Source organism: Tenrec ecaudatus, chromosome 12 (genome assembly GCF_050624435.1).
Source record: "Tenrec ecaudatus isolate mTenEca1 chromosome 12, mTenEca1.hap1, whole genome shotgun sequence".
Taxonomy (NCBI): Eukaryota; Metazoa; Chordata; class Mammalia; order Afrosoricida; family Tenrecidae; genus Tenrec; species Tenrec ecaudatus.
Window position 1 is genome coordinate 4,275,330 of NC_134541.1, and position 20,145 is coordinate 4,295,474.

General features: G+C 51.0%; 1 protein-coding gene across 1 annotated transcript in view; it reads right to left on the reverse strand.

Annotated features, from left to right (window-relative positions):
- The window catches only part of VAPB (VAMP associated protein B and C), a 73,739-nt gene that overhangs the window by 9,708 nt on the left and 43,886 nt on the right, over nucleotides 1-20,145 (reverse strand). The window lies entirely within an intron of this gene.

Below are 20,145 nucleotides of genomic sequence, written 5' to 3' on the forward strand. Positions count from 1 at the left end.
TACCAGGTACTGGCTGCCCTGGTGGAGCACGGCGGCACTCATATGCTGACGATCACCAGCCATAGTAGGCCTCCTGGTCCAGGCTCCCTTGCCAAATCCCAAACCACAAGCACCGCTGGGGTGGGGGAGTGGGGGTGTGTATGCTACTGTGACATCAATCTCACATGAACCTCAAGCCCAGAGAGGTGAACCAGATGCCTAAGACCAGGCGTGTGCCTGCCACCCCAGAGCCCTGAGCCCTGCCCTGTGCTCCCATCAGCAGCACAGCCTCCTCTCAGCCCCTCGTCCTGGCTGAAAGCAGCTGCTCCATGCCCAGAGCCTGCAGGCCACTGGACCGACACCGGAGGTCTCCCAGGCTCAGCAGAGCAGGCAGCTTTCCCCTGCCCTCTGGCCACCCCCGCCCCTGCAGGGCGGAGACCTCCCATTCATCCCAGAGGCAGAGCAAGTGGGTGGAATGTCTCTGGGACCTTGTCACCCCACAGCAGCCCAGGAGCCGGGCTGGGAGGCTGGCAGAGAGCAAGCCTTCCATGCCCTGGGGTTTGGGGACACACAAGTGTAGCTGCCTGTGAGCAGCCTGTGAGCAGCACAGGGACGCTGAGTGGGCACTCAGACACGAAGGAAAAAGACATTCTTCAGTCTTCCCACGTCCCCTGCCGCCAGCAGACCACCATTCCTCGGGCCTACTGTGAAGGTGCCTGGTGGCACAGTGGCCAAGCACTTGTGGCTAACTGAAAGGTGGGCAGTGTAAACCCAGTAGCTACTCTGTGTGAGAGAGATGTGACAGGTGGTCCTGTAACCGGCATGGTCACGGGAACTCCACCCTGTCAGCCCATTGGGAGTCATGTCCAGGGCTTCTTGGTCAGCACCATCCTGCCTGGAGGCATCCTGGTGGTGCAGTGCCTAAGGGTTGTCCCGCTATAGCCTGAAGGTGGGCAGTTTGAACCCATCAAGCCTCCCATGGGAGAAAGAATTACTGTCTGCTTCCCTGAGGGACTGCTGTGAATCTGGGTGGGTACCAGCAGTGGACTGGCTGGTTTACTGGGTACACGAGATACTACAGGAGGCGCATGCTCACTGGCTCTCGCCTCGAGCCCACTACCCACCCCCCAGGAGGTACGCATCACCATGCCCTTGGGGAGGCAGTGCACAGCTAGACCTCTAAGCCCACCAAGGCTAAGAGCCAGCAGTTTGGAGATGGGGTCAGGGCTCCAGCCGGCTCTGGTAACAGGTACCTTAGTGCCAAACACAGCTACGTTAGCAGTGAGCCCCGCAGTGGTGTGTGCTTCTCACTGGGCTGACACCTGCACTGAGTGGGAAGGAGACGTGGCGGCTTGCTGGGCCCTCGCCGACCAAGGCAGTGACCACACAGAGCGCCGTTCAACACGCAATCTCCACCCTCACACCCTCAGCTAAAACAAGCCAACTTCACTGAGAACATCCTTGACGACGCAATAAAACAGCTAGTTTGAATAAATCTCCACTTTCAAAATAGATTTCAGCACTTTGGTGAAACGGGCGCACCCATGAGGCGTTTGGTCTTGCTTTTGAGTCAGTGCATGTAAGGCTCTCTGGGCTGAGTCAAGCCAGCTCTTTTGTGGGACATCGCGCTCGCGTGGAAGAGTACCATGCCAGCCGCTCAGCTCTGGACACATGGCAAACGTTTCCTTGAAAAGGAGCAGTGAGCCTGCCACCTCAGGGAAACCACTGACAAGCGGCTGTCGGTGATGGCACTCAGGCAGACTTGGGGGGTGCGTCTGTCACTGAGAGAGCCCAGCACCCGCGAGGGGGAGTGGGCAGGGCTCTCCAGCACTGTGCAGTGATATGGGCCACAGTCAGGAGAGATCAGAGTGCCCGAGCTTCCCAGGGACCCAGCTTGGTGTTATAGAAGCAGCTACCATGCAGCGCAAACCGTTCAAAGAGCTCAAATTCCACATCATTTTAACCCAGGGGTCCTCAAACTTTAAAAACAGGGGGCCAGTTCAGTGTAACCTCAGACCCATTGGAGGGCCGGACTATAGTTTAAAAAAAACTATGAACAAATTCCTATGCACATTACACATATCTTATTTTGAAGTAAAAAAACAAATGGGGCAAAAGCACCCGGCGGGCCGCATGTGGCCCTCAAGTCGTAGTTTGAGGACTCCTGTTTTAAACTTTTAAGAAACCATTTCTTGATGAGTTTTAGTGTAGTGCCAAAGAATGACATCTATCATTATAGGAAAAGGCTGTTGATCAATCTCCCTCCCTTTCCTGGCCATCGTATCTGTGTGAAAACAGCTTTTCACCCTATGCTTTCAGCACAATGCACCGCACCGCACCGCACCACACCAGAGCAGATGCAGAAGCACCAACAAGACTGCTTTCTATGACGCCGGCACCAGAAATCTGCAACAAGTGTCCAATGCTGGCACTCCCCATCACGTTTTCTTTTTCAAAGCATGTTTCATCTAAAATGTTATTTATGCTAATGTGTGATTGACTACATGAACATTCAGAAAGTGCTCACATGACGTCCACTACGATGAAGACTGACGTTAGGTGTGTTCCAGAGTGGGAAACACGCGCTGCCACCCCAGCTGACTCTAGGGCCCTCAGCAGGCGGCAAAGCTTTGGCGGCTCATGGAGTGGCCTCATCAGGAAACTGCATTTGGAGGGAAGGCCTGGGTGGAGACAGACAGACAGACAGACCCAGACAGGTGCATACACACATGCACACGCACAGGGGCTGTGGACCCAGTGGGCCTCATCTCAAGCAATTTTGGAGATTTCTTGTCAAGCCTCCGCGGAAGGGACCTCACAGATGTCACCAGGGGACTCTAGCCTAGACCACCACCACCCTCCCCAAAGCTGTGGGCAAACCCTACGATGGTGTCTTTCGCCTTGAGCATGGGAAGGCCAGGGAGGGGAGCAGGTTAAGAAGGGGGAGGGGCTGGTTAAGCAGGCATGCGTGCATACGGGAGGGGCCAGAGTGGCCAACCACATCATGGAGAAACAGGGTAGCTGGGCCTACAGAGCCTTCTGCCACAAGAAACAAGTACACAGGGCCACGTGCCATGTACAAACTGTCAACTCCGATGAAAGGGCACCTGCCACCCAGCAGTCCCCTTCTGCTCCAGGCACAGAAAGCAGCAGGCAACGAGTCAAGGTCTGGTCACCCCAGCCCAACCCAGTAAGCTGTTGTGAGACCGGCCAACCTTCAGCGCCCGCCCCATGCCAACATCTTCCTAACCAGCACCCAGCCCCAGGGTGCACTTCTCAGCTACTATCTGTAGGCCCAGAATTGGGCTGCTCATCACAAAGTCGCGGTTCAAACCCACCAGCTGCTCCTTGGAAGAAAGATGAGGTCATCTGCTCCCAAACCGATTTAGAGTCTCGGAAGCCCCACAGGGGGTCATGTGAATCAAAACCGACGCGGTGGCAGAGGGGTCGTCTTCTCATGTTAAATTCACTTTGCTATATACACCCTATTAGCTGAGACCATATGAGAACCCGACAGCGTCAACGCTGCTCATCGTTTCTTCTTTCGGCTCTATACATGCAAATTGTGACAGAAATTATGTACTTCTTCCCATGACAAGCTATAAAAGAGCTTCCCATTAACTTAATCTATTTCCCTTGAATACCAGAGGCACCGATGATAAAGCCCTCCTAAAGGAACCATCTATCCCACTCCTAACATGGATCTGCCGGGACCCCACGGAGACAGCCTGGAGCCAGGGCCACCGCCCATGGCGTGGTCACGCTGTGATGCAATGTCTGCTGGAAGGGGAAGCAGCCCTGCTCCAGAGACAGGGTCTTGAGGCTGGAACTCTGGATCAATGTGATCAGATGACCTGCAGACTGTATGCTCCTCCACCCCTAGTGCCCCCCGCCACACACACACACACACACACACACACTCATTCCCTCTCCCCCAGAGGACGATTTGATTACATACAGCACAAAACCTTTCTCCAAGCACCCCGGCCAGTAGTAAGTCATTTCCATGTGTGTCATCAAGCTGACCCATCAAACGAAGGACGACGGGCTGACCCGCACCAGAACCCGCCCTTCGCTTTGCATTGTCTGAGTCTCCTCGTTTGAGCCCTGCCATCTCAGCTGCCGCCCCTCTGGATTGATCCTCACCCACACAAAGCCCATAGAACCCCACACATCTCGTCTCCTCAACACCCCTCAGATCAAGGACCACCACCACCCCTTCCCTATGTGGGTCTCTGCTCGAGTCCTGGGCAAGGTCTGGGTTCCCAAGGGCAGGTGCTAATGTGCATTTTTTTCACAGGCTGGCAGATTTGTGCATAGCCTTCCTGTCATTGAAACCCGAAAACCAAACCAACTGCCCGGTCCACTCTGCCCACAGTGACCTCACGGGACAGAGAACTGCCCCTAGAGTTTCCAAGGCTGCCTGGCTGCCTTGTAGTCTCGTTAACGACCACAACACAAGTGGCTCCAAACCAATGATCTTTCTTTTGGTTAGCAGCCTGGCACCGACCCTCTAGGACTCCCTGTGGCCCAGAGCAAGGGCAGAGTGTCCTACTTCCACCTTCTGGGCACTGGGTCCTCTTGGGTCCCGATCCCCTCCCCACTCGCTGCCCAGCACCAGGGGCCCCCCATTCACTAGCTCACTTTCCTTTCAGAGCGCAGGGTTTCAACTGAATTGCATTTACAGGGGAAGGGCTCATCTCCCACTTTTAGAAACTAGGAGAAAACTTAACACGAGAGTCAGAAAGCACCGATACTTGGGTCCCAGTTCATACATGGGCAGTCCTAGCCCACCCAGAGCATGGCAAAGCCTGTCTCCGCCCTTAGTGCATCGCTGCTGCCGAGCTCTCCCACTCGAACACTGGTTCCTGGGCACCTTAGGGGTTAAAAAAAACCAGATGCAATCAAAACAGGGTTCTGCTGGGCTAGGCTAGCGCAAAAGGGATGGTATGTGGGATTCCAAATGGGCTGTCTGCACAGATTCGTTCTTGAAGGAGCTACGGCAATTGGGGGGGCTGACTGGAAGAAGCCCTAAGAAAACTGGAGACCATGTTGGGGGGGAGGGGGAGCCAGGGAAGTTGTGCTGAGGATCTTCCCCATCACCACAGCACACTTACTCATTCTCCAAGGGGGGCATGCGCTGCCAGGCTCATGGGAACTCATGGGGATACTTCATCCCCATCCACCCGACAGCCTTCCTTCTGTTCCCCAAACCCAGAAAACGGTTACCAAGAACACCGTGTGAGCCCACTTGACCTGGTGTGGCCCGAGAGTGCGGAACTCTCAGGGGAAGGGAGCCCGGCTTCCCAGAGGGCGCAGGCCTGGTGGGGTTTAGGTTGATAATCAAGGACGTCACATTTTGATTTAGGGTTCTGATGGCGTTGCAATGATATATTTAAGTTATCTGTGCATAGCTGTCCACTTGCGCCCCGGCTGAAGACAGCCAGGAGCACCATGATGAACGGAGAAGCCTGGCTTTGGGCCCAAGGTGCTGCGCCACGCTGCTCTAGAGAGGTGGTCTTCTCCAAATGCGGGCACGCTACTGCTTCCCTGGCCCTCTGGGGCCACGGCCACGGGCCTGGAGGTAAGCAAATGAGCACGGACTGACCGGGGTTCCCCTCGGGCTTCTCTGGTTTGTCTGGAAGTGACATCACTCGGTCTGCCTGGCTGTGGGCAGAGATGAAGGCACAGTGGGCCCTGTGGGAGGGCTCCTCTCTGTCCTGCCAAAGCCTGGGGCTCGCATGTGCATTTATAAATCACATGTTTTCAGACCCCAGCACACCGTGCTGTCTTGTCTTGGCAAACACTTGATAACGACACAGCACCATTTGTCCTGAGGACTCCCTCCCAAGATGTGATCAGGAGCGCCCGTCATGTAGAGGCACATAAGTCATGTCTCTCGATACGGATCGGCTCAGATACAAGGGCCCCCGGCCCGACGCTGCAGCGACTTGACAGCCTGCTGCCAGTTCCCGGCACTCTCAGTCACTCTGTGGTGCCACTGCGGTGCTGAGTGCAAGACAGCCACCTCCCAGCCCCGCCCCTGCGCCAGGAAAACCAGCCGGAGAGCGTCGGACAGGAAGGAGGTGAGCGAATCAACACCCAGGTAGGGTATAGAAGGGCACCTATACCCTGGTGTCTGCTCCAAGAACCTCACTCACCTTGGCCTACTCAGTGGCGTTGCAAAGAGCGGCGGCGTCTCCTTCCACTATGTGTCATGGTCCCAGCTCAGAGAGCCCGTGTACAACAGAGGACACCCGCCCTTGCTGTGCCAGCCTGTTCTGTCTGAGCCTGCTGCTGCAGCCACCGCGTCAATCCACCTCCCTGGGGGGGGGGGGTCTTCCTCGCCTCTGCTCCATTTGCTTCTCCGGGGACGTCCTGCTACATGAGGGGTCCGACACAGACTTGAAAAGTCCTCTTGATCATGAGATTCAAAAATGAGGGATGTGTTATGCCGCTGCTTATAAAGCAAAAACAGGGTCTGTCTTAAGACACCTACAGGGGCTGCTTGTGTTGATTTGTGTTCTTGAAAAGACAATTAAGCTGCACTTTGGTTGGCAATAGCCTTTTTTCTTTCTGTTTGTCAACCAGAATCTTATCTGGTGAACAAGATGAACGACATCTTTTAAGCATGCTCTTATCTGAGAGTAATAAACCTGGTGTGTGAAAACCATTTATAAGGCGTATCGCTTATCAGAGGCTTCCAAAGCGAGAAGCCCAACCAGGGGAGGGGGGTGCAATGTGGGGGCAAGCGCTCAGAGTCAACTCCCACTCAACAGACCCGACACAACCTGCCCAAACTTTGGGCCTGACCCACTGGCCTGAGCAGGCAATGTTGCCCAGGATTAGTTATCCATTGCAATTCTCCCTAATTAGTTTAATTAGCCAGTGTTCCCAGCAAGAAGAGCTGCTGTTATGTGCCCTTGAGTCCATGAGGTTTCACTGGGAGAGACAGAGTGCTGAAAAACGGTGCCCAGCAGCTCCTTTCACTGACTCTCTCCATACCCGGGTGAAAGACAGACTCGGCCCAGGAGACAGTGGCCTCAGTTTAACCCACTCCCAACTCCAGGGCTGCTGCCTCACACACAGCATGCACCCAAATACTGGGATTGGGTATTTAATGACTCTTGCTGGTGTACACGCAAGCACGCACACACACACACACACAACATACAGGCACAACGCTCAAGTACACAAACACAGTTTGCATTCCTAATTTACTTGGTACACAGGCAACCAATGTGCATAATTAAACTGCAAATAGTAACGTACTTGCTCCTTTAGTAAAATTAGAAATAAGAGGTTATAAAAATATTAAACTTAATATCATATTACAGGAAGCTAAAGTATTTTTGATGGGCACATAATTTTACCACTTCACCTGCTATATCCGCTGGCAAACATGGTTTAGAATATTAATGGGAAATTCCCTCATTATAAAACTGTGGTATTAAAAAAAATACAAACCCATGCAACACATCAAATAAAGGCATTTAAAGAAAGCATCTACCACAAAGGTACGTCCCCAACATTCAGGGGAGAAAGTAAGTTTTCCATTGTGGAGTAAGAACCCACAGAGAATGAAGCATCCCTACACGCAAAAACTGTTACAAACAGTGCTGTACATCACATCGCCACCCCCCCTCACTGCTACAAAAATGACTGTAGGGCACATAGCCCCCTCTCTGCTACAAACAATGCTGTGGATCACGTCGCCCCTCCAATGCTAAAAAAGGTGCTGTACATCACATAGTCCCCTCACTGCTACAAACAATGCTGTAGATTACATAGCCCCTCACTGCTACAAACAGGGCTGTAGATTACATAGCCCCCCTCACTGCTAAAAACAGGGCTTTAGATCACATGGCCCACATCACTGCTACCAACAGTCCTGTAGATCACATAGCCCCCTCCCTGCTACCAACAGTGCTGTAGATCACATAGCCCCCTCACTGCTACAAATAATGCTGTGGATCACTTCGCCACTCCAATGCTACAAACAGAGCTGTAGATCACATAGTCCCTTCACTGCTACAAACAGTGCTGTAGATGACATTGCCCCCTCGCTGCTACAAAAAGTGCTGTAGATCACATAGCCCCCTCACTGTTAAAAACAGGGCTGTAGTGCACATAGCCCCCCTCACTGCTACAAACAGTGCTGTAGATCACATAGCCCCCTCCCTGACAGTTACACGCAGTGCTGCAGATCACATAGACCCCTCAGTGCTACAAACAGTGCTGTAGATCACTCAGCCACATCACTGCTACAAACAGTGCTGTAGATCACACAGCCCCCTCATTGCTACAAACAGGGCTGTGGATCAAATGGCACCCTCAATGCTACCAACAGTGCTGTAGATTACATAGCCCCCTCACTGCTACAAACAATGCTGTGGATCACGTCGCCCCTAAAATGCTAAAAAAGGTGCTGTAGATCACATAGTCCCCTCACTGCTACAAACAATGCTGTAGATTACATAGCCCCTCACTGCTACAAACAGGGCTGTAGATCACATGGCCCACATCACTGCTACCAACAGTCCTGTAGATCACATAGCCCCCTAACTGCTACAAACAGTGCTGTGGATCACATAAAGTCCTCCCTGCTACAAACAGGGCTGTAGATCACATAGAAACTCACTGCTAAAAACAGGGCTGGAGATCACATACCCCGTCACTGCTACAAAAAGTGCTGTAGAACACGTAGCCCACATCACTGCTACAGACAGTCCTGTAGATCACATAGCTCCCTCATTGCTACAAACAGTGTTGTAGAGCACATAGCCCCCTCAATGCTACAAACAGTCCTGTAGATCACATAGCCCCCTCACTGCTACAAACAGTGCTGTAGATCATATAGCGCCCTCACTGCTACAAACAGGGCTGTAGATTACATAGCCCCTCCACTGCTACAAACAGTGCTGTAGATCACATAGCCCACTCACGGTTACAAAAAGGGCTGTAGATCACATAGCCCCCTCACTGCTACAAACAGTGCTGTAGATCACATAGCGCCCTCACTGCTACAAACAAGGCTGTAGATTACATAGCCCCTCCACTGCTACAAACAGTGCTGTAGATCACATAGCCCACTCACGGTTACAAAAAGGGCTGTAGATCACATAGCTCCCCTCACTGCTACAGACAGTCCTGTAGATCACATAGCCCGCTCACTGCTACAAACAGTGAGATAAGATCACATAGTCCCCTGATTGCTACAAACAGTGCTGTGGATCACATAAAACCCTCACTGCTACAAACAGTGCTGTGGTTCACATAGCCCCCTCACGGTTACAAACAGGACTGTAGATCAAATAGCCCACGCACTGCTACAAACAGTGCTGTAGATCACATAGCCCCCTCACTGATACAAACAATGCTGTGGATCACTTCGCTCCTCCAATGCTAAAAACAGTGCTGTAGATCAAATAGCCCCATCACTGCTACAAACAGTCCTCTAGATCACATAGCCCCCTCACTGCTACAAACAGGGCTATAGATCACTTAACCCCTCACTGCTACAAACAGTGCAGTACAGTACATAGCCCACATCACTGCTACAAACAGTCCTGTAGATCACATAGCACCCTCACTGCTACAAACAGTGCTGTAGATCACATAGCCCCTTCAGGGTTAAAAACAGGGCTATAGATTACATAGCCCCTCCACTGCTACAAACAGTGCTGTAGATCACATAGCCCCCTCACGGTTACAAACAAGGCTGTGGATCACATAGCCCCCCTGACTGTTACAAAAAGTGCTGTAGATCACATAGCGCCCTCCCTCACTGCTGTAAACAGTGATGTGGATCACATAGACCCCTCACTGCTACAAACAGTGCTGTGGAGCACATAGCCCCCTCCCTCTTTGCTACAAACAGTGCTGTGGGTCACATAGCCCCTACACTGCTACAAACAGTACTGTAGATGACATAGCCCCCTCATTGCTACAAAAAGTCCAGTAGTTCACATATCCCCCTCACTGCTACAAACAGTGCTGTGGATCACTTCGCCCCTCCAATGCTAAAAACAGTGCTGTAGATCACATAGTCCGCCCACTGCTACAAACAATGTTGCAAATCGCATAGCCCCTCACTGATACAAACAGTGTTGTGGATCACATAGCCCCCACATGCTACAAACAGGGCTGTAGATCACATAGCACCCTCACTGCTACAAACAGGGCAGTAGATTACATAGCCCCCTCACTGCTACAAACAGTGCTGTAGGGCACATAGCCCACATCACTGCTACTACCAATCCTGTAGATCACATAGCCCCCTCACTGCTACAAACAGGGATGTAGATCACATAGCCCCTCACTGCTACAAACAGGGCTGTAGATCACATAGCCGCCTCACTGCTACAAACAGTCCTGTAGATCACATAGCTCCCTCACTGATACAAACAGTGCTGTGGATCACATAGCGCCCTCACTGCTACAAACAGGGCTGTAGATAACATAGCCCCCCTCACTGCTACAGACAGTGCTGTGGATCACATAGCGCCCTCACTGCTACAAACAGGACTGTAGATTACATAGCCCCTCCACTGCTACAAACAGTGCTGTAGATCACATAGCCTCCCTCACTGCTACAGACAGTGCTGTAGATCACATAGCCCCTTCCCTCACTGCTACAAACAGTCCTGTAGATCACATAGCCCCTCACTGCTACAAACAGGGCTGTAGATCACATAGCCCCCTCCCTAACTGTTACAAACAGTGCTGTAGATCACATAGACCCCTCCCTCTAAGTAACACACAGTGCTGTAGAGCACACAGCCCACATCACTGCTACAAACAGTGCTGTAGATCACATAGCCTCCCTCACTGCTACAGACAGTGCGGTAGATCACATAGCCCCTTCCCTCACTGCTACAAACAGTCCTGTAGATCACATAGCCCCTCACTGCTACAAACAGGGCTGTAGATCACATAGCCCCCTCCCTAACTGTTACAAACAGTGCTGTAGATCACATAGACCCCTCCCTCTAAGTAACACACAGTGCTGTAGAGCACACAGCCCACATCACTGCTACAAACAGTGCTGTAGATCACATAGCCTCCCTCACTGCTACAGACAGTGCTGTAGATCACATAGCCCCTTCCCTCACTGCTACAAACAGTCCTGTAGATCACATAGCCCCTCACTGCTACAAACAGGGCTGTAGATCACATAGCCCCCTCCCTAACTGTTACAAACAGTGCTGTAGATCACATAGACCCCTCCCTCTAAGTAACACACAGTGCTGTAGAGCACACAGCCCACATCACTGCTACAAACAGTGCTGTAGATCACATAGCCTCCCTCACTGCTACAGACAGTGCTGTAGATCACATAGCCCCTTCCCTCACTGCTACAAACAGTCCTGTAGATCACATAGCCCCTCACTGCTACAAACAGGGCTGTAGATCTCATAGCCCCCTCCCTAACTGTTACAAAGAGTGCTTTAGATCACATAGACCCCTCGCTCTATAACACACAGTGCTGTAGAGCACATAGCCCACATCACTGCTACAAACACAGTTGTGGATCACATAGCCCCTCTCTGTTACAAACAGGGCTGTAGATCACATACCCCCTCACTGCTACAAACAGTGCTGTAGAGCACCTAGCCAACATAACTGCTACAAACAGTCCTGTAGATAACATAGCTCCCTCACTGATACAAACAGTGCTGTGGATCACATAGCGCCCTCACTGCTACAAACAGTACTGTAGATAACATAGCCCCTCACTGCCACAAACAGTGCTCTAGATCACATAGCCCCGTCCCTGCTACAAACAGTACTGTAGATCACATAGCACCCTCCCTCACTGCTACAAAAAGTGCTGTGGATCCCATAGCGCCCTCCCTCACTGCTATAAACAGTGCTGTGGATCACATAGCCCCTTCACTGCTACAAACAGTGCTGTACAGCACATAGCCCCCTCCCTCTTTGCTACAAACAGTGCTGTGGATCACATAGCCCACATCACTGCTACAAACAGTACTGTAGATGACATAGCCCCCTCATTGCTACAAACAGTCCAGTAGATCACATAGCCCCCTCACTGCTACAAACAGTGCTGTAGATCACATAGCAACCCGCACTACTACTAACAGTCCTGTAGATCACATAGCCCCCTCACTGCTACAAACAGTGCTGTGGATCACATAACCCCTCACTGCTACAAACAGGGTTGTAGATCACATAGCCCCTCACTGCTACAAACAGGGCTGTAGTGCACATAGCCCACATCACTGCTACAAACAGTGCTGTAGATCACATAGCTCCCTCACTGATACAAACAGTGCTGTGGATCACATAGCGCCCTCACTGCTACAAACAGGGCTGTAGATTACATAGCCCCTCCACTGCTACAAACAGTGCTGTAGATAACATAGCCCCTCTCACTGCTACAGAGAGTGCTGTGGATCACATAGCGCCCCCACAGCTACAAACAGGGCTGTAGATTACATAGCCCCTCCACTGCTACCAACAGTGCTGTAGATCACATTGCCCCCTCACTGCTACAAACAGCGCTGTAGATCACATAGCCCCCCCTCACTGCTACAAACAGTGCTGTAGAGCACATAGCCCACATCACTGCTACTACCAATCCTGTAGATCACTTAGCCCCCTGACTTCTACAAACAGGGATGTAGATCACATAGCCCTTCACTGCTACAAACAGGGCTGTAGATCACATACCCCCTCACTGCTACAAACAGTGCTGTAGAGCACATAGTCCACATCACTGCTACAAACAGTCCTGTAGATCACATTGCCCCCTCACTGCTACAAACAGCGCTGTAGATCACATAGCCCCCCCACAGTGCTATAAACAGGGCTGTAGATCACATAGCGCCCTCACTGCTACAAACAGGGCTGTAGATTACATAGCCCCTCCATTGCTACAAACAGTGCTGTAGATCACATAGCCCCCTCACGGTTACAAACAGGGCTGTAGATCACATAGCCCCCCTCACTGCTACAGACATTGCTGTAGATCACATAGCCTCCTCCCTCACTGTTACAAACAGTGCTGTAGATCACATACCCCCTCACTACTACAGACAGTGCTATAGATCACATAGCCCCTCAGTGCTACAAACAGTGCTGTAGAGCACAAAGCCCACATCACTGCTACAGACAGTCCTGTAAATCACATAGCCCCCTCACTGCTACAAACAGTGCTGTAGCCACATAGCCCCCTGATTGCTACAAACAGTGCTGTGGATCACAGAAAGCCCACACTGCTACAAACAGTGCTGTGGTTCACATAGCCCCCTCAGGGTTACAAACAGGGCTGTAGATCACATAGCCGCCTCACTGCTAAAAACAGTGTTGTGGATCACATAGCGCCTTCACTGCTACAAACAGGGATGTAGATTACATAGCCCCTCCACTGTGACAAACAGTGCTGTAGATCACATAGCCCCCTCACTGCTACAAACAGTACTCTAGATCACATAGCCCACATCACTGCTACAAACAGTACTGTAGATCACATAGCCCCCTCACTGCTACAAACAGTGCTGTAGATAACATAGCCCCCTCTCTGCTACAAACAGTGCTCTAGATCACATAGCCCCCTCATTGTTACAAACAGTGCTGTAGATCACATAGCCCCCTCACGGTTACAAAGAGGGCTCTAGATCACATAGCCCCCTAATGCTACAAACACTGCTGTAGATCACATAGCCCCCTCACTGCTACAAACAGTGCTGTGGATGACATAGCCCCCTCACTGCTAAACAGTGCTGTAGAGCACATAGCCCCCTCACTGCTACAAACAGTGCTGTAGATCACACAGCCCCCTCACTGCTACAAACAGTGCTGTAGATCACATAGCCCCCTCATTGATACAAACAGGGCTGTGGATCACATAGCCCCCTCACTGCTATCAACAGTGCTGTAGATCACATTGCCCCCTCACTGCTACAAACAGTGCTGTAGATCACATAGCCCCCCCTCATTGCTATAAACAGGGCTGTAGATCACATAGCGCCCTCACTGCTAAAACAGGGCTGTAGATTACATAGCCCCTCCATTGCTACAAACAGTGCTGTAGATCACATAGCCCCCTCACGGTTACAAAGAGGGCTGTAGATAACATAGCTCCCCTCACTGCTACAAACTTTGCTGTAGCCACATAGCCCCCTGATTGCTACAAACAGTGCTGTGGTTCACATAGCCCCCTTAGGGTTACAAACAGGGCTGTAGAACACATAGCCCCCTTCACTGCTACAGACAGTGCTGTAGATCACATAGCCCCCTCCCTCACTGTTACAAACAGTGCTGTAGATCACATAGCCCCCTCATGCTACAAACAGGGCTGTAGATCACATAGCCCCCTCCCTCACTCTTACAGACAGTGCTGTAGATCACATAACCAACCCCCTCACAGCTACAAACAGTGCTGTAGAGCACATAGCGCCCCCCCTCACTGCTACAAACAGGGCTGTAGATTACATAGCCCCCTCACTGCTACAAACAGTGCTGTAGATTACATAGCCCCCTCACTGCTACAAACAGTGCTGTAGATTACATAGCCCCCTCACTGCTACAAACAGGGCTGTAGATCACATAGCCCCCTCACTGCTACAAACACTGCTATAGAGCACATAGCCCACATCACTGCTACAAACAATGCTGTAGATCACATAGCCCCCTCACGGTTACAAACAGGGCTATAGATCACATAGACCCCCTCACTGCTCCAGACAGTGCTGTAGATCACATAGCCCCCTCCCTCACTGTTACAAACAGTGCTGTAGATCACATAGCCCCCTCATGCTACAAACAGGGCTGTAGATCACATAGCCCCCTCCCTCACTCTTACAGACAGTGCTGTAGATCACATAACCAACCCCCTCACAGCTACAAACAGTGCTGTAGAGCACATAGCGCCCTCCCTCACTGCTACAAACAGGGCTGTAGATTACATAGCCCCTCCACTGCTACAAACAGTGCTGTAGATCAAATAGCCCCATCACTGCTACAAACAGTCCTCTAGATCACATAGCCCCCTCACTGCTACAAACAGTGCTTTAGATCACATAGCCCCCTCACTGCTAAAAACAGTGCTCTAGATCACATAGCCCCCTCACTGCTACAAACAGTGCTGTAGATTACATAGCCCCCTCACTGCTACAAACAGTGCTGTAGATTACATAGCCCCCTCACTGCTACAAACAGGGCTGTAGATCACATAGCCCCCTCACTGCTACAAACACTGCTATAGAGCACATAGCCCACATCACTGCTACAAACAATGCTGTAGATCACATAGCCCCCTCACGGTTACAAACAGGGCTGTAGATCACATAGACCCCCTCACTGTTACAGACAGTGCTCTAGATCACATAGCCTACATCACTGCTACAAACAGTGCTGTAGATCACATAGCCCCCTCACTGCTACAAACAGGGCTGTATATCACATAGCCCCTCGCTAACTGTTACAAACAGTGCTGTAGATCACATAGCCCCGTCCCTCTGAGTTACACACAGTGCTGTAGAGCACATAGCCCACATCACTGGTACAAACAGTCCTGTAGATCGCATAGCCCCTCCACTGCTACAAACAGTGCTGTAAATCACATAGCCCCCTCACGGTTACAAAAGGGCTGTAGAACACATGGCCCAATCATTGCTACAAACGGTACTGTAGATCACATAGCCCCCTCATGCTACAAACAGGGCTGTAGATCACATAGCCCCATCACTGCTACAAAGAGGGCTATAGATCACATAGCCCCCTCCCTAACTGTTACAAACAGTGCTGTAGATCACATAGCCCCCTCCCTCTTAGTTACACACAGTGCTGTAGAGCACATAGCCCACATCACTGGTACAAACAGTCCTGTAGATCGCATAGCCCCCTCACTGCTATAGACAGTGCTGTGGATCAAATAGCGCCCTCACGGCTACAAACAGGGCTGTAGATTACATAGCCCCTCCACTGCTACAAACAGTGCTGTAGATCACATAGCCCCCTCACGGTTACAAACAGGGCTGTAGGACACATAGCCCACCTCACTGCTACAGACAGTGCTGTAGATCACATAGCTCCCTCCCTCACTGTTACTAACAGTGCTGTAGATCACATAGCCCCCTCACTGCTACAAAGAGTGCTGTGGATCACATAGCGCCCTCACTGATACAAACAGGGATGTAGATTACATAACCCCTCCACTGCGACAAACAGTGCTGTAGATCATATAGCCCCCGCACTGCTACAAACTGATCTAGACCACATAGCCCCCTCACTGCTACAAACAGGGCTGTAGATCACTTAACCCCTCACTGCTACAAACAGTGCTGTAGAGTACATAGCCCACATCACTGCTACAAACAGTCCAGTAGATCACATAGCCCCCTCACTGCTACAAACAGTGCTGTGGATCACATAGCGCCCTCACTGATACAAACAGGAATGTAGATTACATAACCCCTCCACTGAGACAAACAGTGCTGTAGAACACATAGCCCCCGCACTGCTACAAACAGTGCTCTAGATCACATAGCCCCCTCACTGCTACAAACAGGGCTGTAGATAACATAGCCCCCTCATGGTTACAAAGAGGGCTCTAGATCACATAGCCCCCAAATGCTACAAACACGGCTGTAGATCACATAGCCCCCTCACTGCTACAAACAGTGCTGTGGATGACATAGCCCCCTCACTGCTAAACAGTGCTGTAGAGCACATAGCCCCCTCACTGCTACAAACAGTGCTGTAGATCACACAGCCCCCTCACTGCTACACACAGTGCTGTAGATCACATAGCCCCCTCATTGCTACAAACAGGGCTGTGGATCACATAGCCCCCTCACTGCTATCAACAGTGCTGTAGATCACATTGCCCCCTCACTGCTACAAACAGTGCTGTAGATCACATAGCCCCCCCTCATTGCTATAAACAGGGCTGTAGATCACATAGCGCCCTCACTGCTACAAACAGGGCTGTAGATTACATAGCCCCTCCATTGCTACAAACAGTGCTGTAGATCACATAGCCCCCTCACGGTTACAAAGAGGGCTGTAGATAACATAGCTCCCCTCACTGCTACAAACTTTGCTGTAGCCACATAGCCCCCTGATTGCTACAAACAGTGCTGTGGTTCACATAGCCCCCTTAGGGTTACAAACAGGGCTGTAGAACACATAGCCCCCCTCACTGCTACAGACTGTGCTGTAGATCACATAGCCCCCTCCCTCACTGTTACAAACAGTGCTGTAGATCACATAGCCCCCTCATGCTACAAACAGGGCTGTAGATCACATAGCCCCCTCCCTCACTCTTACATACAGTGCTGTAGATCACATAACCCCCTCACAGCAACAAACAGTGCTGTAGAGCACATAGCGCCCTCCCTCACTGCTACAAACAGGGCTGTAGATTACATAGCCCCTCCACTGCTACAAACAGTGCTGTAGATCAAATAGCCCCATCACTGCTACAAACAGTCCTCTAGATCACATAGCCCCCTCACTGCTACAAACAGTGCTGTAGATCACATAGCCCCCTCACTGCTAAAAACAGTGCTCTAGATCGCATAGCCCCCTCACTGCTACAAACAGTGCAGTAGATTACATAGCCCCCTCACTGCTACAAACAGTGCTGTAGATTACATAGCCCCCTCACTGCTACAAACAGGGCTGTAGATCACATAGCCCCCTCACTGCTACAAACACTGCTATAGAGCACATAGCCCACATCACTGCTACAAACAATGCTGTAGATCACATAGCCCCCTCACGGTTACAAACAGGGCTGTAGATCACATAGACCCCCTCACTGCTACAGACAGTGCTCTAGATCACATAGCCTACATCACTGCTACAAACAGTGCTGTAGATCACATAGGCCCCTCACTGCTACAAACAAGGCTGTATATCACATAGCCCCTCGCTAACTGTTACAAACAGTGCTGTAGATCACATAGCCCCGTCCCTCTGAGTTACACACAGTGCTGTAGAGCACATAGCCCACATCACTGGTACAAACAGTCCTGTAGATCGCATAGCCCCTCCACTGCTACAAACAGTGCTGTAAATCACATAGCCCCCTCACGGTTACAAAAAGGGCTGTAGAACACATAGCCCAATTACTGCTACAAACAGTACTGTAGATCACATAGCCCCCTCATGCTACAAACAGGGCTGTAGATCACATAGCCCCATCACTGCTACAAAGAGGGCTGTAGATCACATAGCCCCCTCCCTAACTGTTACAAACAGTGCTGTAGATCACATAGCCCCCTCCCTCTTAGTTACACACAGTGCTGTAGAGCACATAGCCCACATCTCTGGTACAAACAGTCCTGTAGATCGCATAGCCCCCTCACTGCTATAGACAGTGCTGTGGATCAAATAGCACCCTCACTGCTACAAACAGGGCTGTAGATTACATAGCCCCTCCACTGCAAGAAACAGTGCTGTAGATCACATAGCCCCTCACGGTTACAAACAGGGCTGTAGGACACATAGCCCACCTCACTGCTACAGACAGTGCTGTAGATCACATAGCTCCCTCCCTCACTGTTACTAACAGTGCTGTAGATCACATAGCCCCCTCACTGCTACAAACAGTGCTGTGGATCACATAGCCCACATCACTGCTACAAACTGTCCGTAGATCACATAGCCCCCTCACTGCTACAAAGAGTGCTGTGGATCACATAGCGCCCTCACTGATACAAACAGGGATGTAGATTACATAACCCCTCCACTGCGACAAACAGTGCTGTAGATCATATAGCCCCCGCACTGCTACAAACAGTGATCTAGATCACATAGCCCCCTCACTGCTACAAACAGGGCTGTAGATCACTTAACCCCTCACTGCTACAAACAGTGCTGTAGAGTACATGGCCCACATCACTGCTACAAACAGTCCTGTAGATCACATAGCCCCCTCACTGCTACAAACAGTGCTGTAGAGCACATAGCCCACATCACTGCTACAAACAGTCCAGTAGATCACATAGCCCCCTCACTGCTACAAACAGTGCTGTGGATCACTCACTGCTACAAACAGTCCTGTAGATCACATAACCCCCTCACTGCTACAAACAGTGCTGTAGAGCACATAGCTCACATCACTGCTACAAACAGTCCAGTAGATCACATAGCCCCCTCACTGCTACAAACAGTGCTGTGGATCACATAGCGCCCTCACTGATACAAACAGGAATGTAGATTACATAACCCCTCCACTGAGACAAACAGTGCTGTAGAACACATAGCCCCCGCACTGCTACAAACAGTGCTCTAGATCACATAGCCCCCTCACTGCTACAAACAGGGCTGTAGATAACATAGCCCCCTCACTGCTACAAACAGGGCTGTAGATCACTTAACCCCTCACTGCTACAAACAGTGCTGTAGAGTACATAGCCCACATCACTGCTACAAACAGTCCTGTAGATCACATAGCACCCACACTGCTACACACAGTGCTGTAGATCACATAGCCCCTTCACGGTTAAAAACAGGGCTGTAAATCACATAGCCACCCTCACTGCTACAGACAGTACTATAGATCACATAGCCCCCTCACTGCTACAAACAGTGCTGTAGAGCACATAGCCCACATCACTGCTACAAACAGTCCAATAGATCACATAGCCCCCTCACTGCTACAAACAGTGCTGTGGATCACATAACCCCTCACTGCTACAAACAGGGCTGTAGATCACATAGCCCCTCACTGCTACAAACAGGCCTGCAGAGCACATAGCCCACATCACTGCTACAGTGCTGTAGATCACATAGCTCCCTCACTGATACAAACAGTGCTGTGGATCACATAGCGCCCTCACTGCTACAAACAGGGCTGTAGATTACATAGCCCCTCCATTGCTACAAACAGTGCTGTAGATCACATAGCTCCCTCACTGATACAAACAGTGCTGTGGATCACATAGCACCCTCACTGCTACAAACAGGGCTGTAGATTACATAGCCCCTCCATTGCTACAAACAGTGCTGTAGATAACATAGCCGCCCTCACTGCTACAGAGAGTGCTGTGGATCACAGAGCGCCCCCACAGCTACAAACAGGGCTGTAGATTACATAGCCCCTCCATTGCTACAAACAGTGCTGTAGATAACATAGCCCCCCTCACTGCTACAGAGAGTGCTGTGGATCACATAGCGCCCCCACAGCTA